The sequence below is a fragment of the Spermophilus citellus genome (assembly GCF_964194105.1).
Source record: "Spermophilus citellus genome assembly, chromosome: 17".
Lineage (NCBI taxonomy): Eukaryota > Metazoa > Chordata > Mammalia > Rodentia > Sciuridae > Spermophilus > Spermophilus citellus.
Genome location: NC_138199.1, coordinates 76,010,301 through 76,032,201, shown reverse-complemented (window position 1 = coordinate 76,032,201; position 21,901 = coordinate 76,010,301). Strand labels below are relative to the sequence as shown.

Here is a 21,901-nt window from a genome sequence, read left to right as displayed (position 1 = left end):
TGGGACTCTAAGGAGTCACTGTGCAGGGGACAGGTGGCGTCTCCTTTCCCGGGCCTTGCAGGCAGGCGTGAGGAGGACGGGCCTTCCTCTCCAGTTCCGTGCTCAGCGGCAGGAACCTTGCTTGTCAGTGGCCTGAGCAAATGTGGTGAAGCCAGAGGAGGCAGCAGCCAGGAACAGGAACCCGGCTTCTCCAGTTCCAAAGCCAGGCTTGAGCTGGGCCCTGCTCAGGGAGGTGTTGAGTCAGGGAGGGACAGGAGGGGATGCGTCCCGGAAAGGCCCAGGTAGCCCACAGCATCACTCTGCATTTGCACCACAGTTAGGTCACTTTCCCACGGCGGTCAGACGCGACATAAAACCAGCGGGCTTGTGCAGTCTGGCGGCTGAGCCCCTTCACACTGGTGCTGCCCTGGCCTCCGTCCACCTCCGGGGCCTCTTCATCTTCCTGAACTGAAACTCTGTCCTCTTCAACCAGAGAGGGATGCTCACCCCTGGGAACAGGTCCCATCAGCCCTGATCTTGAGACCTCGGGGCTCACCGTCGGGGCTCCCGGGAAGCTGCTCCCTGATCACACGCCTGTGAATGCAGCAGGGACCCAGGTTCCTGGACCTGTCAGTCTCTGTCCACCCGCTCCCCCCGCCCCACTCCTGTGGCCAACATGTCCCCTCCCCCACTGTTTGAATGAATGACTGTCACAAAGTTCAAGAAATAAAACCTGCTCTGGAAGAGTGACCCCTGTTCTCCGTGCACCTCCTGCTCCCCTCTCTCTTGAGACGAGCTGGGTGCTTTCCAAGAATAGCTGCCGGAGCAGGGCAGGGCAGTGTATAAACACTGTGCAACCCGAGACGATGGGTCCAATCTGAAGCCTGTTGACAGTGAGGCTTTGAAGGACAGGCTCCTGAGGGGGCCATTGTGCACATGGAATACAAATCAGTGATCCGCAAGAGAAGGGCATGCTGTGCAGATCCAAGGTATGGGCATGCGTTGCTCCAGGCTCCGTTCCTTAGCAGGACGGCTGCAGGGCTTCCCTACCCCTCTGCTCTTCCAGGTTAAGACTGGCTGTGCATGATGGCGCGGAGAAGCAGCCAGGGGAAGGACTCAGGAGCCAGCCTGGCCTTTCCGCCCTTGGCTCTGGTGTCCTGCAGCAGGTGGACACCTCTGTTCTTTGGTAGCTGTGAGGGTTTCCCAGGCAGGAAGAAGAGCCTCAGGGCCTCAGGTGCCCATTCTCTGAGGCCACAGAGTGTTCTGGTGCCAACAGACAAAGAGCGTGGGACCCGCTGTTGGACAGGGGAGGTGTGGCTGGGCGGCCGGGCCCACCCACTTAACTGGCTCGTCTGTCTGCAGAGCGGCTCACACGGGCCCAGGGTACATTGCTTAACCAACCTCATTACTCTTGTGCATTTAGCAGCTCGGGGGAGATAATACCTTTCAGGTTTGACCCAATTCTAGTTTTTGTTGTCATAACCATGGAAAATCGACCTTTGAGCCCCTCCGCTGCAGGTCTGAATAGGGAGTGATTTACAGCAAGAGTGCTGGGCCGAATCCCTAATGCGCCCACAGGATAGCGCTGCGGCCCCCTCGCTGAGGCCCTCATCTCCTCACAGTCTACACAGCAAATCCTCCCACTTCCCTACCACCCGAGCCCACTCCCTGGAGATTTTGAAAATTGGGTGACCTTGAATTAAAAGTAAATAAACAGGTAGACAGGCAGACAGCGAGCAGACCTCTAGCGCCGGAGTTTGCATGTTCAGACCTGGCCAATCTTCCCTCCACGGTTGTTGCTCCCAGGCTGTGATGTCACTTCCTGTCTCCTGTGAGCAGCTGGGGCTCCAGGCAGGGAAGTTGAGGCTCCACCTGATTAACCAATGTCCTTGATGCGGGGAGCGAAGGGGCAGGTGTATCAGTTAGCTCTCGTTACAGAGCAGATGACTTCTGGGACCACTTACGTACGGTAGCAATTGTTTCCTTTGATTGATCCCAAGTCTATGGGTCCGTTGGGGTCAGCTGAACCTGGCTGGCCCCCCCGCCCCCGCCGGCCTGGGGTCACTTCATGGCTCTGTTCCAGGCTGGGTGGGGCACCTGCACGTCTTCTCTTGTCTGCCTCTCAGCATCTGCAGCTGTTCAGACCATAACCCTTGCAAGCCTCCTGCACATCTGTCTGACATCTGCAGCCTCCAGGGAGGCTGAGGGAGGCCGCTGCAAGACCAGGGCCTGTGGCTGCCCAAGGGGTCTCTGGGGCCCTCCAGCTGCTTCCTTTGCCTGGGGAGGCCTTGGGCAGACTCCAGGTGCTTCTTGGTGGCTGCTGGGGTGGCTGTTGTGCTGCGTAGGGGAAGGGGGCCGTGGTGCCCCATGGGCTGCTCTAGAGCAGCCTATCAGAGACTCCCTTCTGTGCCCCCCCCCCCCATGCATGCTCCAGGCCTGCTTGGTGTCTGCTGAGGTGGCGCCACCCAGCGGAGGCCAGGTATGCAGCCCAGTCCTTGCTCCATACACAAGTGCCCAGCACTGGGTCTGGGCTGAGGGTCCTGTCCTAGATGCCCATGTTACTTCCTCTTTCTTCTCACTCAGGAGCTGACGAGCAAGGGTGGGGGCTCTGGGTGGCACACTGTTGCTTTGGTCTCCCTGCCACCACTGGTGGAGGGCCACTGGGGCTCTCAGCCCAAGAGCGGGACGGTGCAGTACCACCGGGCAGCTTATCATTTGGCCCAGACGTACGGATGGGCTCCAGGGCCGACTTTGCCCATGAAGAGGTTCTGCAGCCTTCAGTAGCCTCCGGGGCCTCAGAGCAGCTTGACTCCACTCTAGTTCCAGTCCAGGAGGTGGTCTTTTTAATTAAAATTGAGAGTAATTTACATATTATGAATGTGAAGGCTTAGTCCAGTCTAGCGAGTTTTGACAAATGTTCTCAACATTGTAGCCATTTCCTAAATTGAGTTGTAGAACTTTTTCATCTTTCCTATCTCTCTAGAAAGTTCCCTAGGTTCAGGGGATGGGGAGGAGATGCTGAAGCCCCTGGTGGGGTGATGCAGGGCAGGTGGGTGGCCCTGGGACTTCAGTGTCCACTTTAGTGGGCCTCCCTGCTGGCCTCAACCTGTGTTGGCCAGTGCTTCTCTGCACTGATGGTCTGGCTGGGAGCAAGCAGCAGGGGTCAGCTGGCCAGCAGAGAGTCCCAAGGCAGTAACAGGCCAAGAAAGGTCATCGACAAGCCCCTGCCTCCACCCCAGGATGCCCATGTCAGCCAGGAAGACGTCCATGCCCTTCTGCATGGTGGACCCTCCTGGCTCTCAGACTTGGGAAGACACACAGGTACTCAGCATTCACCTGATGGTCTTGTGAACACCTGAGATGACGCCTGGGTGGCTCAGAGGGGACATCACTGTGCCTAGGCATCAAGACAAGGACCCTATCCTGCCCTTCCTTGGCAGGGGTTTAGGGCCCTGTGCTGCCCAGAAGTCCTCCTGCAGGCTGTCTGTGCCTCACATTGCTTTCGCTGTAGCCAGTCCCTGTTTGCCTCTTGTTCACCTGTGAGCTGGGGGACAGGGGAGGACCTGCTGCCCACACTACCCTGGGCAGCTTCTCCCTGCAGCTAGATGAGGCTGGAGTTCTCCCGGAGCAGGGATGTCTGGGGAATTCTCTTGGAATGTTTGTGCATAGCAATATTCCTGCACGGCTAGCATCTTTTTTTTTTTAAAGCATGCTACTGTCTGAGTTATTTCCTGAGTGCCAGGCTGGAGGAGGGAGCCATGCCCAGAGCAGGAAGCCCCTCTCTAGGATCGGAGAGCTCAAGACATTCTCCTAGGAGACCGCAGTCAAGTGTGGGCAGAGATGGGGGACTCGGGGCCAGCAGGAGAGACCCCAGGCTTCAAAGAGGGACACTGAGGTGAGGTGGTCATTCTGGTTCTGTTAGAGCCAAGGATGAACACCCCTGCCCAGCCCCTGGTGTTTGTCACCCAGAAATCCCCTGACTCTTGGCATCACCAGCACGGGCACGCCCCCGGGCCACCCAGCCCACATGGGCTCTGTTCTCCCACTCTCTCTCTCAATTTCTATCCACTTTCCAAAACTCCGGAATCCTACTAGGGTCATGGTCCCCTCCATCTGTGAGGTCTTAGAGAAAGTCTATGTTCCACATAAAATCCTGTCACCAAGTGCCCCGTTTCTGCAGCAGACGCTGGAGGCCACAGAACAGTGGGCACCACTGCACTCTCTGCGAAGGGGACCCCCACACTGTCCCCCCAGCCAGGTGTGCTCTTCTGGCTCACCCCCTGTGTAGAGGAGGGACAGAGGGTGGGGCTCTCCTGGCCGCATATGGAAGAGCCCTGCTCACAGGTGAGCTGCCGCCCTGAGAGAGTGTGCGCTGTGCCCAGGGTCCCCCAGGGCAGAAGCAGACTGGAGGGCATGGCCAGCCTCCAGGCGCCCCTCATCCTGGACATTCTACCCCCCCCCCCCCTTCGTGGCTACCTGCTCCCCCACCAGCCTGAACTGCTGAGGGTCTGCTGAGGGCCTGGCACAGTGGGGCACAGGCTGTCCGTGTTGTGGAACAGCTGAAGGAGGCGTGGCCCCAGCTGGGGGTCCTGCCTGGTGCAAGAGCCTGGGGGCCACCCGAGTGCTCCCACTGCACCTCCTCCCCGCCTTCCCAGCTCTCCCCCAGGGACGTGTGTGGAGTGGTGGGAGGGAAATGGTGGGTGAACTGGCCCCAGGTGGAACTTGGGATTTTGATTTTTCCTCCCATCTCTCCTTCCATCCTTCCTCCAACATGGAGAAGGTAGGATGTGTCAGTGGTGAGGTTTACAGTGCTGGGCACACACTTTTCCCAGCCTTCACAGACCATGGTGAGCAAAGACAGAAACACACACTGAAATGTGACCAGAGAACCTCGGTGGGGGACCTGCTTGGGTGGTCAGGGGCCTCTCATCAAAGATGTGGTTTCCACACGTGGTCTGGGAGATGAGAAGGAGTCACCAGCCAACCAAGGAGGTGGCAGGGAAGGCTTCCGCTGTCCCTGGGATGCCTGCGTCTGGCCTGGCCCCATGGCAGCACCGACGGCCCTGCTCTGGGGCACCCCATCCCTGGGTGTTTCTCAACTTGTCTTCGGTCCTCCTGGAGCTCCTTCTGTCCCTCTTCTCGGGCCTCCTGTCCTCCCACCAGCCCCGGAGTGGCCCCTAGTCTATTCTTGCCTGTGGATCCTGCCCGGGCCATGGCTGCGGCCAGCATTTGCTTTCCATCTCTGTGTAACTTATCTATGGCTGTGTGGTAGGGAGTCCCCATAGTTAATGGCCTCAAACAACAATCATTTATTAGCTCCTGGTTTCTGGGGCTGGGGACTCTGGGAGTGGCTTAGTGGGGGCTTTGGGCTCAAGGTCTTTAGTGAGGTGTTGGGGCTGGAGGATCTAAGATAGTCCCCGTGAGGGGCTGCCAGCCTTCAGTCCTGCTGCCCAGTGTCTTGACACGTGGCTGGCTTCCTCCAACGTGACCAGGAAGGCCGGTGACCTGGGAACGATGGCACCTTCACCTGCTGGATCCCATTCTCCCCCTAGACCAACCTGCCATGATGGGAAGGGCCAGAGATGGGCTCACAGGGGCCTCCTCGTCCCCAGAGCAGGCAAGATGCCTCCTAAGCCTTAGGTCCCAGCACCACCACCTGCCATCCACCTTCCCTGGCCCCCAGGGGCCCTTCTGACTCCTCTGTACTCAGCCCTACCAGCCTTAGAACATTGATTTACATCCTTTCAAACACAGGAAAAGGTGTGAAAAGTAACAGAATGTGCTGCAGGTAATAATAAACTGCGTTATCAACCCGCTGAAGCCCACTGTGCCAGAACCGTCCCTGCTGTCTGGGCTTCCCAGACCCGCCTTTCCCCCTCCACCCCATCTGGACTGGGCACCCTCGCCGTGTAGTGGGACAGGCCAAAAGCCTGGGCATGGCTTCTCTCTTCTGTGCCCCCTCACCCCCCACGTGGGACTGGTCTCTCAGGCCCCTATCTTGCTCACTGTCCCCACCAGCCCTTCTGTGAGTCCTCATTTCACATCTGACCACCTGCGGCAGCCGATTGGGATCCTGCCTTGTTTTTGCCCTGTCCACCTGGTCGGTGTGGGCACCAGAGCTTGCATCCTGAGACACATCTGCAGAGTGTCCTGCTTAAAATTCTTCAAATGACTTTTTAAAGTCCTTGGCAAGGCACTCAAGGTGCTTCCTGATCTGGTTCCTGACTTATGTGGCCAGCCCCATCCTCTGGCCCATCCAGCCCCAGCCTCCTGCCCATCCTGCAGCCCTCTGAGGCCAGCCCCATCCCCTGGCCCATCCAGCCCAGCCTCCTGCCCACCCTGCACCCTCTGAGGCCAGCCCCATCCCCTGGCCCATCCAGCCCAGCCTCCTGCCCACCCTGCACCCTCTCCACAGCCGTCTCTTCCTCCTGGCTTCTGGTCTCTCTCTCCCCTGGGCCGCCCCTCCCCTCTCTTTTGTTGGCACCAGGAAGCCAGAGCACCCTCGTGCCCTGAGTGCGATGCCCGGCTTGGGTTCCCTGTCTCCCACCGGCACTTCTTGAGTCCACTCACTCACGTGCAGCGATCTGGCCCCTGCTGTGTGCCACGCACTGTGCCTGACACCTTGGATGTGGCATTGATCAGAACAAGGTTCGGCCCTGTGCCGTGGTCTTGTGGGAGCCTGGGGTGCCTGACGTCTCTCCACTGCACGCTCCTGGGATGGTCCCTGTAGTGATCCCCTGTGTCCCCAGCCTCTATAGCAATGGTGCTTTCTGGAACAGCTGGATGAGCTGGAGCTCCCTCAGGGTGCCTGAGCAGAGCCAGCCTTTATGCCCGGGTCTCAGGCCTCAATTGCAGGGGCAGGAGCCTGGGCTGCTGTGGAGGGGGAGGCAGGGAAACGGCAGGAAAGCCCTTGCCATCCCCATTTCACCAAGAGCTGTCTGAAAGGCTGAGGGTCCAGCAAGCCAGGCACAGCTGGGCCAGGGATTCTTGTACTGGGGGGACACTTCTGGTGTGGGATCTGGAGCTCCCCAGCCTGAGCTCCGTCCAAACAGCCACCAACCCGTCTTCCCTCCAGAAGCTGTTGCCCGACCTTGGGGGTAAAGCACTTCCCAAATTACACCCCTCTACTTTGGGAGCCTTAAACACAGCGCAGAGGACACATAAATTACATAAGGCCCTTCCCGTTCCTGTTGGATGCGTTGAATAATGTAACATTTCAACAATACCAAAAGGTACAATGTATTATTAAAACAGGCTGGTGTTAAAAAAGAAGTGCAGCTACAGTCACATTGTCACAGACTCCCACCAGATGCCAGAATAATAAAACCCAAATTATTTTTGCCAGAGACAGGATTCATAAGGCACAAGGGGAGCTGGGGGTGAAGCTGGCTTTGCAAGAGTGGTTTGGAAGTGGAGGAGGAGGTTCATTTACTCTGAATATTGTACATTCCCATAATCTTTACTACCCCAGTGCACGGAAACGCAGGGCCCTCTGTTGTTCTCTCGCTGAAGACAGTAAGTTGCGCTTTCTTGGTCTGAGTCTCATTTTAAACTTGATGTTGGTTCTTCTGGGGGAAAGCGGAGGACGAGGAGGAATTGAAAGATGCCGTGGATGGACGAAGGATGGCGGGAGGGACATGGGCACACGAGGAGCAGCTATGTGAGAAAGAAGAGGGAAGGGAAACGGAGGCTGCCGAGCTGCAGGTGGGCAGTGGGCGAAGGATCCCCGCCCTGAGGATTCGGTGGGCTTGGGACTGAATCCTTTTAAACAATGAATCCCAAATCCTCGAAGTTACTCAGATTTTTTTTTTTCCTTTTGACGTTCTATGAGGCAGGACTGGAAGGCCCAAGTTTCTCATCTGCCAGGAAACAAACCGGCCAAGATGTGGCTGGGGTGAGGGGCCCAGCTCTAAGACACACGAGACACCAGCCTGGCACTGCCTGAGTCCTCCTGGGGGCCGGACAGTGCCAGGGGCATGCTGGTGATGTTCATATCTCCATTAAAAAACAGAAAACAAGATGAGGGAGCAGCCGGAACTTGATTTCTGGAGATCCCAGGGTCCTTGACAGACGCTCCACAATAAGCACCCGAGAGCCCGGGTGGCCTTGGGCCTACCCCTGCGGTGTCTCTGCACGGGTGCACAGTTGACCAGAGCCGCAGGCCTCTGGTGGCCCACAGGAATCTGGGTCCTCAGGGTCAGGAGCTCAGGGCACGCTCTCCTAGGTATTCTCCCTAGGCCTCCTGCAGGGAGTCAGGAGCCGTGAGAGCCAGACACATCATGGGGACTGGGGAGCTGTTGCACTGACCAGGTGCCCAGGCCGGGGTCTGCATTCGGCACACAGTATGCCTCCCTCGAGTCGATGGGGGAAGCAGCAGGATCTTTGGCTTGTCCAGGTCACAGGGCCCATAAGAGATAGGCTGGGAAACTGGTGGACTCCTCTCACCCCATCACCCCCAAAACTCCAAGGAATGTCACTGAGCTGGACAGGGGCCTGTTCCCCGGCACTTGGCCTCCAGATAAATAGCCCCTGAATTTACCCGCAGGACCATGTTTTCCCAGAGGGGGCGCCCTTGTCCTCCCCAGATACCAGCCTCCTGGGCTGGGGGCTGGGGGCTTCTCCTTCACTCCCAGGTCCTTTCTGCTCCTCTGCAGCACCACATCTTGAATCCTATAAATAAAGCCACTTCCTCAGATGACCCCTAAATTATAAAGGACCATTGGCATCCCCAGCCTGTCCTGGGGTCCTCAAGTCAAGTGTGTCTTCCTCTTCGGGGATTTTGGGGGAAATCCAGATGGATTTGGGGGCTCTCTCTGCAGGGACAGCTGAGGGCACCAGGTCTCGGGACTCCAGGGTTCTCTGAAGTGTTAGTTCACTTCGCGGTGCAGAAAGTGGGGGTGCTCTCTGCGGCCCCCACCCCGGCCGGAGGCCCTCCCGGGGCACTGTGGCATGGCCCCCCTCTCCTCCCTGTGTCCTTGCTCAGGTCAGCTCCGAGCTCTCACGAGGCACGGCTGCTCACCCCATGGGCTTCCCTCTGCTTTCCATCCTGCGTTTCCCCGATACGGGCTGAGCGCCTACTGCGTGCCAGCACAAAGACTGGCCTGAGTCCGCCCTCCTGTGACTAATGTTGTCCTGTTTCCATGACACGGTGGTGATGATGGCTTGGCCCACTCTTCCTAGCAGGTGCTCACCTGTCACTCTGGGACCCTCCTGAACACATGTGCCTCAGCCAGGCCATCTGGACCAGCCCTGGCAGACTGGCCACCTGCTGCTTCTCCTGCCCTTCTCCTGCCTGTCCCAAGTCACCCCTGCAGGACAGCGCCCCTCGCCTGGCCTGTCTGCTGTGGCATCTGCTCCCACCACAGAGCACCCTTCAGCTGCGTCCCTCCACGTCCACGCTGGATGACGTGTGTGCCTTGTCCCCAGGGCCCTCTCTCCCCATCCCCTCATCCTGTTCCTCTTCTCTCCTTCCCACCCTCACCTCGTCTTCCTTTGTTGGCTTGAAGAGTTTCCTTTTCCATCTTCTCTCTCAGACAAGAGTCTGGGGAGAGGCCTTCTGGGGCCAGAGCACTCAGCCCCAGCCTCCTGCACGCGGGTGCTGGCCCCTCAGAGGCCATGGGCGGGAGTAGCCACCCTTGGTGTTAGTTGATGGACTGTGGGTGGGGTCCATTCTGAGACTAAGCTCCCCCAAGCCTGGCACCGCCTGGTCCTTGGCAGGACCACACACCTCACACTCTGCAGCTCTCCCCCCACCCATGGCCAGTCTTCCTGGAAAACTTAAGCCTTCCTGGACCTCAAGTTATTTTGGGCGTGCACACCACTAGAGTAAAGGGGTTGGATCCTGAAAAAGCAAGTAGAAGGATCTTGAGGAAGACATAAAAGTCGTGGTCAACAGTGACACCTTGCACCTCGCTGACCGCAGGGGTGTCCTGTAGGCAGAAGTGCAGCATGTGCGTGCATGTGTGTGTGTGTGTGTGTGTACACGTGCACACGTGTGCTGAGGGTTCAGGGTTCCCCATTGGACTTCCCTGCAGCTGAAAAAGATAAAACGGCCCGTGACTGTTCCCTGCTTGAAGGTCAGCAGTTGGCGCCTCGTCCCTCTTGTGCTGGGCAGTGAGCGTGCCAAGGCTCACCTTCGGGGCCTGGCAGTGCTCTCCGCACACAGTGGGACACAATAAATGTGGTTTCATAGGATGAGAACAACACGGCTCCCACCTCAAAACACCGAGCCCTTCTGTCCCCACCAGTGACTCATGGGGGAATAGTGGACAGTGGCCTTGACCCTGGGTCCCCGGGGAAGCCCAGTGTGCACCTCTCCTCCATCCTGGAGTCCACCCAGTCCTGCTCCTCTCCACCCGTGTCTGCGGGCAGCACAGCCAGAGCCGTGAGAGAGGCTTCAGGGCCACCTTGTTTTTCTGCCTCTCATTGCTCACCCCTTTGATCCCTCTGGCATCCTGCAAAAGTGGGGGGCATATGCTAGGGTGGGAGGGCCTGGCGGTCCCCTAAACCTGCAGTGGCTGGAGGTGCAGGGCACAGGGTGGTGCGTCAGGCTGCGGCTTGTGTTCTGTGCTGTGGGTGTTTCCTGCTGCAGATGGTGTTTCTGGCTGCAGAACCAGAAGAAGTGTGGCCTTACAGTCAGGACAGGCCGCTGCATTATCTCCACTCAGCCCCATCGAGAAAAGCGAAAGCCGGCTGGGCCTCTCCGTGGGGCTGGGTGCAGTGCCTCTGCTGACCACACGGCGGGAGAGGCCCGGGTGCATTGGCCGCCTCTTGGCCCCGAGACCCACCTGCCCCGGTTGAGGCTGGGCCCAGGAGGATGGCAGCCAGGATGGTCCCCGACTCCTCACTCTGAAGCCAGCATGTCCCCTGCCACAGTGGGGCTGTGCACAATGTGTTAAAATGGAGTGACGTCTTGTCTCAGGGATGTGGTTGGAGGTGCAGCCTGGAGATGTGCAGGGTGCTTGAGGCTTGGCTCTCCAGGTGCACACGAGGGTGCCTGTGGGCGAGGAATACAAAGTGGCTGGGGCTTTAGGGTAAAGACCAGCGTCCCGGGGAGGAGGGCTCAGTGCCTCTTGGGTTCCTTTACTGAGCCTCCCTTCCTACCCTTGTGCCCTCTCTGTCTGCTTCAGGGGCTGAGACACTAGGGACTCTGGGTGGGATTCCTGGCTGGAAAGCTTCCTTGAGTCCACGTGCCCGTCCCCTGGGCAGCTTGCTTCCCAGGGGCTCGTTCTGTTTCCAGGTGGGGGGTCCCACAGGCCCACCTTTCTGTGGGTGCCTCTCCTCGCCTTTCCTCAGCTGCTTGTGAGGCAATTCTGTCTGCCTCAAAGCCCAGAGAACCCACCAGCAGACCTGCCTGACCCATCGCCCAGGTCCTGGGCCCCCTTGGCATTGGAGGTGGGGATAGAAAGCAGAGAGAGAGCGAGCAGAGTAGGGGGAGTCCAGGGACCACCCCTCCATGTGGCCTTGGGGAGATGTCTCTGAAGGAGGCAACCTGAGAGCAAGAGCAGAGACTTGGGGGTGACTTCTGGGGTCATCCCCTGAACCTGCAAGGAGGCCGCAGAGCCGGGGTGCAGGTCCCACACAGCTGCTCCTCCCTGGGCCATTGGTCTGGCTGCGACCTGGCCCTGAGGGCCATGCCCCAGGCTCCCAGAGCAGCCACTGGACCTCTGGCTCTGGAGGGCCTGTCGGCTCCTTGTCCGAGAGCAGCCTGCCCCTCCGCCCCCCAGCTCAGGTCACCTGCTGGGCCGTTTCCACCTGGCTGTGCCCCTTCCTCCTCCACCTAGTCCTCCACCTGGGTTCTGCCCTATGCCGTCCCCCAGCTCCTCCCTGGCTGCCTGCTGTCCACTGAGATAGGACAGGGGGTTCCGATGCGCCCGCTGTTCCCATGAGGCGCAGTCCCCTGGAGCCTGATGTTTGTGCCCCACCTGTGCCTGGCAGAGGTGGTCACAGGGCAGGCAGGCGTCGCTGGGCCTTCCCTGGAGCTGGCCGGGCTCTCTGTGTTGTCATCCCTACATTTGGATGGGGGTCATGCTCCACTAACTGCCTGGATTTTAGGAAAAGGAAAACAATTGCTCGTCTTGGCCGTGGCATCCTAAAGAGATCTGGGGATGAGCAGTCGTGCGTTTGGTGGGGCAGGCTGGGGCTCCTCCAGTCCTGACTGAAGAGTCATAACTAACCAGAGCCAGTCTCCAGGCCCATTCAGAGTGGCTCTCCACAGTGGCCTCTGCCTCCTCCCTGCTGGACGGTGCACTGTTTGGGTCGAAATAAAATAACCAAACAGAAGTCTTCCGAGGCCCAGGTACCTATGGCCCCCAACCAGCCCCCACCAACGGAACCACCAGAAACCACCCTCTTCCTGTCCCTGGACCCCGACTCTGGAGAGTGGGGTTCTGTGCGATGTAAATCCAGAGGCATCGGTGGGGCAGAGTATCAGTGGGAGATCACCCACTCACAAGGCGTGAGTGGGCTCTTCTAGGCTCTGGGGATTCAGATCTCAGATTCTCCTGGGGGGATTTCATGGACAAGGAGTCAGGAGTGCCAAGGGGTAGTGGTGCTTTTAATGGGGAGTTCTCTCCCTGGGGGCCCTCAATGGGAGATGGCCACATGCGCAGCGTTCCTGGGGGTGCTGGGGTGAGGGTGGGATGGGGGTGGAGAGTGAGCCACGTATGTGGGGAAGAACACTTCACGGTGCAGCATGTGGTACAGAGGCACGGCATGGTGGGGGAGGTGTGCTCAGGCCTGAGGGGCAGCCAGGGGCCGGAGGGCTGCAGGGGGACCAGGGAGTGCAGTAGGAGAAGAGGCCACTTGCAAGGGTCCAGGAGGCAGAGGAGGATTTACCACCACACTGTCCATGAACGTGGGGACCCTGTGCCACAGCCTGCGTCTGAGCTTTGCCTCTGTCCCCTGGCCTGGTTTTCTAGAGAGACCCCCAGTCCTGTAAACCTCAGGGGTCTGAGAGCTGGACTTACCAAGCCATCAAAGCAGGGTGTTTCCTCAAAATGAAGCACGACACCATTGAGGGTTGTGATCAGCGCAACGATGTCACCTGAGGGGCCTCCCAGGGAGGGAGGAAAGGTAGTGACTGGCAGTGGAGTCCAGGCTGGAGGGAGCAGGAAAGAGCAGGACGGCCTGAGAGACAGTGGGGCTGCCAGGGGGTCCCCCCTCACCAGGCTGCGGAGCTGAGCATGTGGGCAGCGAGAGAGAGGGGCCAGCCGTGGAGTGGCCCTGGGTGCCGCTGCTTGGCAGTAGGGTCTGGTGGCCATTTCCCCCTGGAGTCTTCTCCTCTCCTGGGGCTTAAGATGCAAAGTGCTTTTTGGAGGGACACTGATCCATGGTGACAGCCTCTTGGACCCTGGTCCCCGCTCATCTGTTAATGTCAGTATTTGTTTTAAATCAAAATGAGAATGCTTCAAGGGTATTTGGTTTTTGATGTTGTTTTACTTTCTTCTCTTTTCCTCCAGGTTGAGAATCTATCCCTGAGAACCTAGAGCTCGTCCCGGCAACACTTGCTCTGCCCAGGGGAGTTCCAGGAAGAACCTCCCGGGCCTCCCTGCCCCAGCGAAGCCTCCCTCACCTCCCACTACCAGGTAAGGCTGCCCACCGCCGCCGCGCCCTTGGAGTCGGCATTTGCAATGGAAAAGCATTTGAAGGAGATGGGGGTTTGCAGGGTCCAGGGTCTGCAGGGTCGGGGGTTTGTGCGCGTCTCTGGTTTGCAGAGCATTGGGTCTCTGTGGCTTCAGGGAAGAAGTGGGGGAGACTCGGCTGTTCTCTGAGCCCTGAAAACCCTCAGCCTGGCCTGGGGAAAGAGGGCAGATGGGGAGAGGGGTTCACTGCTTGGTGTTGGCATGAGATGCTGCAGAGTCCAGGGTGGAGTCCATGTTCTGATCACTGCCCAGGTGGCCCTGCATCCCCACGGGAGGCGCTGAACTTGGACCTGGCGAGCTGCAGAGGGGGCGATGGCTGCCTGCTCCCTGGAGTCAGTTCTAACACTGACCACTGTATTGGCATCTGACTCCCGGGTCTAGGGCGAAGTCCACAAGACCTCCCTGGCTCCATACCAGCCACGGGCCTTGGGCCACCACACTTGTCACAGACCAGCCACACCTGGCGGGTTCCCATGACCATGGTTTGATGGGTTGCTAGAGTGGTTCACGCGTCTCAGGAAAAGGCTGTGCTGATGGGTTCAGGATACAGAGCACCGAGGGCTCGGGCTCAGGGTCCCAACAGAGTTCCCGGCCCCTTCCCAGCCCGGCCCAGCTAGGTGCTCACCAACCAGAAAATGCCCCGAGCCCTGGGTGTCCAGGGTTTCCTCGGGGTCTCATTATATCCTTGGCCGTGGGCTGGAGCAGTCTCCAGTCCCTTTTCCTCCCGGAGGGGTGGAGGGAAATGTCCAGCCTCTCGTCATGTGCATGGCCAGCTTCACCCCCCACACCATGGGCAGCCCACTAGGAGCCCCCTGGGCCCACGGTCCAGTTGATCAAGGGGCTCTTTACACATATCAAAATACATTCTTATGCCTCCCAGATTCCAAAGCTTCTGGAGGTCCCTGCCCAGGAGCCAGGGACAGAACCCAAGGGATTCTTTATTTGCCACCAAGGAGTTCAGCACAGCCCTGCTCCCGGCCAATGACCAGCCAAGGCTGGCCAGGCAGAGTCACGGCAGGCGGGGAGGGCTGGCTGTGGGCGCACTGTGGTGGGCTTTCTGGACTAACTGTGCGATGCCAACGAGAACCCCACGCAGAGACGCAGGCTGGCCTCTCTGATACCCATTAAAGGCCCTTCCCAGGTCTTGATTCCGATCCCCACGCCCAGCTCCGTCTCCGCCCGGTGCTCACTGTCCTTGCTCCACGGTGCTGGCTTCCTCCTGCCTCGGGGCCGTGGGGACTCCCTCCTGCCTGGGCTCACTGATCCGGGCTGATCTGTGTTTGTTCACCCACCACACAGACGGTCTCTGACTTAGGACGGCTGTGCCTCACCATGGTGTGAGAGTGCTGTGGCCCAGGGACGCTGACGTCACATCCGGAGTGCATCTTCCCCAGGGGCGATCTGAGTCATGCCACGCTGGGCTGAGCCTCCTCTGTGGCGCGCTGCTGCTGAGCTGTCAGGTTCAGTAGGTCAGGGTGCTGGACGGTGGGTTCCTCGGGACGTCACTGTCACCGGCTGAGGAGCTCCTACCTTTGAACACCTCTCATGAGCTGAGCCAAGCCCTGTCTGGGGCTTTGGAGGTGCAGGAGCAGAAGCCCCGGCCCTGACAGCCTTTGTATTCCAGGGTGGACGTGGACCACAGCAGACGTATGTTTAAGGTCATGTCAGGTCAGGAGAGGCTATGAGAGAAACGAAGTGGACCGAGGCGATGGAGAGGGGAGGACACTGCTGTTGGTGGTGGACAGGGCTCAGGGGCCCAGCAGAGCGATGAAGGTGGGGAGGGAGAACCCAGAGGGACTCTGTCCGCTGTCCCGGCAGGGCATGGTGGTGCCAAGGCCCCGAGGCAGCCGTGGGTGGGTGGGCTGAATGGCAGAGCAGGGTGGAAGGAGACGAGGTCTCGGGTGTCCCTGGCCGGGGTTAGTGGCCTCTACCCAGGGATTAAGGATTTTGGATTTCATCTTGTGGGGGTGTTGGGAGGCACTGAGGTCTCTGGGAAGGGGCTGACGGGCTTGGCCTCTTGTGTGGGGCAGTCGGAGCAGGAAGACGAGGCTGCTCTGTCTGGGAGGGCTGGTTGGGCCGTGGACCGGGCGAGGGCCGTGGAATGAGCCTCTAGCCAGCCCTCGCTCCTGGTGACCTGGCTCCGCTGTGCTGCAGTGAAGGGTCCAGGGCCTGTCACTGCCGGGATGCTGGAGGCCTGTTTGGGCCCTGACCTCAGCACGGGGCAGGAAAGCCTTCAGGACCTCTGTCCTCAGAGACTTGAGCTCCTGGCTCCAAGCAGCTGTGCGAGGCTCTGTCCTTGGAAGGATAGCAGACCTGGATGTCCCTGTGGGCAGCTGGTGGGAGCAGCCTGTCCCTATGGCTTCCTCTGAGGGGGCAGCAAGGCCCAGCCTCACCTTGATGAGGGTCGAGACTAGGTGTTCTCCTCCCCCAAAGGTGCGTATGTACATCCTTGGGGCCATCAAAGCCAGAAGCCCAAGACGGGCTCATCCCCGACAGCAGGTCTGGGAAGTTCAGGGTGGGCAGCCAGGGTCCACTGCCCAGTGTCCTTCTACCAGAGCCGGCTCACCCCCTGCCCTCTTGCGCTCCGAGGGCCTGCCCTCAAGTGGTGACATACGTGCCATGCCTTTGAGAGTCCTGCCCTTCCGTGTGGGGAGGCCGAGGAGACAGCAGGCTCACAGGACAGGGAGACACTCTGGCCCCAGCCACCTGAGCATGGCCTTGACCCTCTTTTTTTTAATGGGCTCTGGGAGGGTGGGCGGAGGTCTCTGGAGGAGGGGCCCAGGCCAGCAGGTCAGTGGCCAGGGAGCTGTGCTCCTCAGCCCTGCACACACCCTCCCCAGGGCCTCACGAGACCCAGCTGTGGCTCTGAAGGGGGGCTGCCTCACTCACCTGGGGCGGGCGTACTGTACCTGAGTCCTGCAGGCCAGCCCGCCTGGCTCTGGGGCAGTGGAAGGCCACTGGAGGAAAGGCCCAGAGTGGCCTCAAGGTCAGGGGTGGCCGGGGAAGTCAGGGCCAGAAAAGCCTCAGGAGCCTGAGTGGGCCGAGGCTGCTGGGCTCAGGAAAGGCCGAGCCGTGCAGGCCGCTGGGCGTGGCCCTCACCCTGACACCCCCGGCTTTGGGAGAGGTGTGGGGAGCCTGCGGTCTCCTCCCAGGCCACCGCCCCTGCCCAGACGTTCCTTCAGCTGACAAAGGGTCCCATGGGTAAGAGCCCATTACAAAGCTCTCCCTTCTAAATATGGATCCAATTTGGATCTTACCATATAGTAAATTACGAGTCTTTATTAAAAACATGGATGGAAATTAATCTCAGCAAAATGAGATTTGTCTACTACGTGCAGTGGCTGAGGCCTGGGGCCGACGGTCCCTCACATGTGGGAGGAGACGACCCGGCCACAGCTTTGGGGACTAGAGCTGGTGGGCATTGCGTGCTCTTCCCTCCTGGGCCTCCCCCTTGCCACTCCAGGGGACAGAATTCTCCCAACCCATTGAGTCTTGGGGTCACTCAGGAGCTGAAGGCATGGCTGGCTGTCCCTTCTCCAGACATTTCTCGGGGCGGGAGCACCTTTGTCCTTGGGAAGCCAGGGCCACCTGATGGCCAGGTGGCACGAGCTGGCCAGGCACGAGCAGCGTGCCGTGGGGCACAGTGAGCGGTCTCCGCCCCTCAGGGGCTCTGTGCTGGAGCCCATCCGTCTCCCCAGACCCATCCTCGGGGCTGCACCCATGAGCGGCAACACGCGACTCTCATAAATCATCCCCAAATGAGGCTGCTTCCCGCACTCATCCATCACGCCCGTCTCTTGTCTGCTTGTTTTTAAAAGCTGTTAAACCAGCATCCATCACAGGGCCCCTGGCACCCGGCTGAGCTGAGGCTCCACTGCCCACATCAGCGGCTGGTGTGCCCGGCACTGTCTGAGGGGTGGTCTCCCAGGGTGGGGAGAGACAGCAGGGCTTTACCTAGAGGCACCGGGAGCCACGGAGGTGTCTCTGTGACGCTTGTGGTCGCCATCCCCAGGTGTGGGGCAGGTCCTGGTGGCATCCGACAGCTCAACGTGAGCCCTGAGCTTGAGCCGACCTTTGGAAACAGGGATCCGTCTGAAGACCCCAGGGCTTCCTCTCCTCCTTCCTCTGGGAGGAAGACTGGGCAGGGCCGGCTCACCTCTCTAACTCCTTCCTCTGAGCTCTGCCAGGACTGTCTCTGCAGGGGCCCTGCTGACAGGAGACAGGGCCTGGACGCGGGCTGCCCCTCTCCTCCTCTGTCTCTCTGACCCCCAGCAGTTGAGGATTCTGGGTGCCTCAGCTTTTCTGAACTCTCTGCTGGGTCCCCGCCTCTGTCAGCCTGACTCTGCGTGGCCCCTCCACCTTCTGGCTCCTTCTCTGCAGTCTGGGAAGGACAGGTATCAGAGATGCCCTGTCGCTTCCCTTCAAGGGGAAATCTGGGCTGGAATCTTCCAGACTGTCTCCCCGCTCCCTGATGGACTCGCGCTGGGCTGGCTCCAAGAGGCCTCCTGCGTGTCTCCGGCAGATGTCACAGACCTCGGTGGCATTTGTGAGATTTTGCCCCATCTGGTTGCTTTGCCTCCACCCTTTCCTTCGCCCTGTCTCTGGTGGTTGAAGGGCACAGTGGCTCGTGGGCACTGCTGTGGCCTTTTTTTAAAAAATAGAAAAATGGACCAGGAGGTGAGGAGGTCCCGGTGACTCTGGAGCCCCGGGAGGGCGTGGCAAGGAGGCTGTGCGGGTCACGGAGGGCACGAAACAGTTCCCCAGGCCACCGCTCCCCACGAGGCTGCCGATTAGAGCCCATTAGTCATCGTGTATTAGAGCATTAAGAACGATTAAGGGTGAGGAGTCTCCAGATGTGGCGCCAGAGTGGCCTGGGGACGCGGGGGCTCTGCTGGCTGCCCCCTGGAGGATGCCTGAGGGCCCGGGGTGGGGCAGGGGCGGGGGTGTGGCACCTGGGCAGAGGGGGCGCTCTGGCAGGCACACTGAAGATTCAGAGCTGGTCTCAGGGTCCTGTGGCTGCTGGAACTGGTGACCTAAAACACAGCCCGGAGCCCATGGTGGCGGTGGCTGTCCTTGGCGTTCCTGGGCGTGCAGATGCGTCTGTCCAGGCTCTGCTGGGTGCTCACGTGGCCACTCCCCTCCGAGTCTCTCCTCCTGTGTCTTCGTGGGACGTTCCTGTGTGTGTGTGTGTGTGTCCCAGGCTCCTCATTTCATGAGGGTGTTAGTCATCACACCAGGGCCTGCCCTGCTCCCCCTGGACCTCCTCTTGATGGCACCTACAAAGACCCTGTTTCCAAATAAGGTCACGGTCACAGGCTCTGGAGCTAGGACTTGAGCAGTCTCCCAGGGGACACAGTTCTACCTACCTGCCCTCCGTACCCCACTGAGGAAGGTGACCCTGGCGTTGTGGTCTTGACCCAGCCCCACAGCACTAATCTTAGCAGACATGGTGTCAAGAGGACCAGGCAAGGTGGGCTTCGGGACAGTGGCAGGAGGTGAGGAGGTCCTTGGCTACTCAGCAGAGGAGCTGTGAGGGAGGAATCTCAGTGAGGTTTCTGTTGCTATTGCAAAACATGCAGGCAGAATGATTTGTGAAGAATAGAAGTTTACTTGGCTCCTGGCTCTGGAGACCCCTTCTGGTGCCCCCAGACTTGCCACCTCGAGAGCCAGCTGAGAAGTTTAGGGCAGACCCCGAATCTAAGCCTAGGGCAACCGGCTCACTCGGCAGCCTCTGGGCACACACCTCTGTGTGTGTGGGGGGGAGCGGGTTAGAGCTCTGGCTGGGGGGCCTCAGAGGGGGCCTGGCGGGGTGCACTGGGGGAAGGAGTGGAGCCCAGGGGACAGGGGAGGTGAGGATCTGAACTGTCCACACCCACGAGGACGCCAGGAAAAGGAACAAGTAGTCCCCTGGGGCAGAGGGGAGCTGGTGCAGAAACGGTGTGGGCTGCTCTGCAACGGACCCATCTGAGGTGGCCAGCGGTCAGCAGTGTCTGGGGAAATGCACCCTCTTCTTCTTTGGGGATGATGACCCACCCAGTGATAAGGGCTGGTCTAGTGACTCACAGATGTCCTGGACAGAGAGCACCTTGGTTCAGCGTGGACCGTGTCCATCTGTTGGTTCCAGGCAGACGGTCTGTCATGGAGGCCACAAGGGCCCAGGCCCTGGCCGGCACCCAGCTCCCGGTCTCACTCTTGGCAGGACCAGGCGGGTCCTGGGTCTGCCCTATAGTGTCTTGGCCCTGTTCTCCCACAGGGACATGCACGTCCAGCGTCACAGGCAGTGGCCAGGGAGCTCCACCAAGGCCTGGTGGACGGCAAGGGCTCCTATGATGGGGAGAAACCAGTTCTCCTCTGATCTGCGGGAGGCACCAAGCCTCAGGCCTGGCGCTGTCCGCCACATCTGTGGGCAGGAGTGGGCAGCAGAGGAGAGGCATGTTGGCCAAGGCCCCGGGAGACAGGTGATTTAGATGGAGCCAGGAAGCCTGCTTCAGGGAGGGCAGTGTGTGAGGGAGGGAGAGGGGGTGGAGGGTAATCTCTCCCCTTTCCCTGGGGTGGGAGGGAGGGAGGTGGACAGATGGTGCCTAGGTGACCTTGAGCCGCTGTGCATTGCTGAGTCATGGCTGAAACTGCAGGAAGCTCGCAGGGCGTGGCCACCTGCAGCTCTGGGTGGGGGTTAATCAGGATGTGGACGTTGTGGAAGTCCTGGAAGCAATCAAAGGTAAGCCCAGGATGAACAGAGGTCAAACCGCACGCTCATCACGCAACATCCCGCGTGAAGACACCTGCTGACCTGAGGGCACCCGAGCATGGTCCTCCTGGCTGAGACGGCCATCGTCCCCAGTCCACATGAGTCATCACCCCATTCATCCTCACAACGCTGAGCTGGGTTCCCTGGGAAGAGTCACAGGTAGACGATGAGCACAGGACCATTCCGAATTCGATCCCTTGGCAATTCTCTAGACATTCACATGAGACGTGTCATGATGATCCATATCGAAGCTACTCAAAGTGAGGTCCACAGACCAGTGCCTATCTGTGAGCTGCTGCTGCTGGTCCCTGCGATTGAATATGGAACTCGAGAGCAACTGCATTAGAGTGTCTGCTGTTGCTATAACAAAATACCCAAGGCTGGATAACTTTATGAAGAAAAGAGCTTTACTTAGCTCACAGTTCTAGAGGGTCAAGGGCATGGAGCCTGCATTTGCCTGGCTCTGGTGCAGACCTCCTGGTAGATGGTACCACATTGGCAGGGGAGGGAGAGATTTTGTGGCCAGACAGGAAGCCAGAGAGAGGGAAGGGCTCTCGCAGGAGCTAAGTCAGTGTTCTGGGATGACCGCCTTAATCATTTCCACCTCAGGGCCCAGTGGCTGGAGGACTTCCTACCAGGCTACCCTTCTGGAAGTTTCCACTACCTCTCAACATTGCCACACTGGGTTCAAAGTACCCCACATGTGAATCCTGGGGGACACGCTGACTCCGGATCCCAGCCATAGCAATGCGTCTTTCATAGCAATTTGAAAGAGTGATTTTAGGTCTGTGAATCTAATAGGGAATTGGGCTTTGTGATTTACATGTATCTTTTGTTCTATTTTTCTGGTAAATTCGTTCCAGGTTCCTAGCAAGTTCTTTTTTGCGGCTGTTTTTTAAAACAAAAGTCAGGTCCACAGTGAATCTGAAATCAGGGCTGCCTCCTTTGCAGCAGGGGGTCAAGCCACAGAGGAGGCTCGAGCCAGCAGATGGAGTGTCCATGTCTGCCTGGGCTCTGTTGAGCCCAGGGCCGGCCCCCAGATGGGACCGTGGCAGCCCGGGAGGGGTGAGAGCTCAGCCCGAGCTGAGCACCACGCTGGGCCACAGCAATCAATCTTCTGGGGTCCACGGCGCCCGCAGGGGTGGGTGCTCCCGAGGCCTCTGTGGTGGCTGGCCCTGCCTCCCTGTGCACCTGCGTCCTGACCCCTTCTCACAAGGTGCCATTCATACGGATTACCCACCGCAGCGACCTCATTTCACCTGCTCACCTCCTCGAGGGCCCTGTCTCCAAAGCAGGGACATGCTAAAGTGCCGAGGGTAAGGACTTCAGCATCACATTTTTTTTTTTTTTTCAGCACAGTTCAGTCCCTGACAGAAGGGTACATGGGAATCTCTGTACTATTTTTACAACATCTTATGAGCCTTAAATCATTTCAAAATAAATGGTTATTTTTAAAAGGAAGTCCCTCCGGGCAGCACGGCCACTGTGGTGGGTCTGGATGGAGTCCCAGCAGGCAGGCCCATTGACCTGG

The 21,901-nt window shown here is 59.2% G+C and overlaps 1 protein-coding gene across 1 annotated transcript in view; it reads left to right on the top strand.

Annotated features, from left to right (window-relative positions):
* Positions 1-855: 855 nt before the first annotated feature.
* The window catches only part of RBFOX3 (RNA binding fox-1 homolog 3), a 301,360-nt gene continuing 280,314 nt past the window's right edge, over positions 856-21,901 (top strand). Inside the window, exons 1-2 of the mRNA XM_081270073.1 lie at positions 856-968; positions 13,440-13,565. The gene's annotated coding sequence lies outside the window, so the exon portion shown is untranslated. The remainder of the gene's footprint in view (positions 969-13,439; positions 13,566-21,901) is intronic.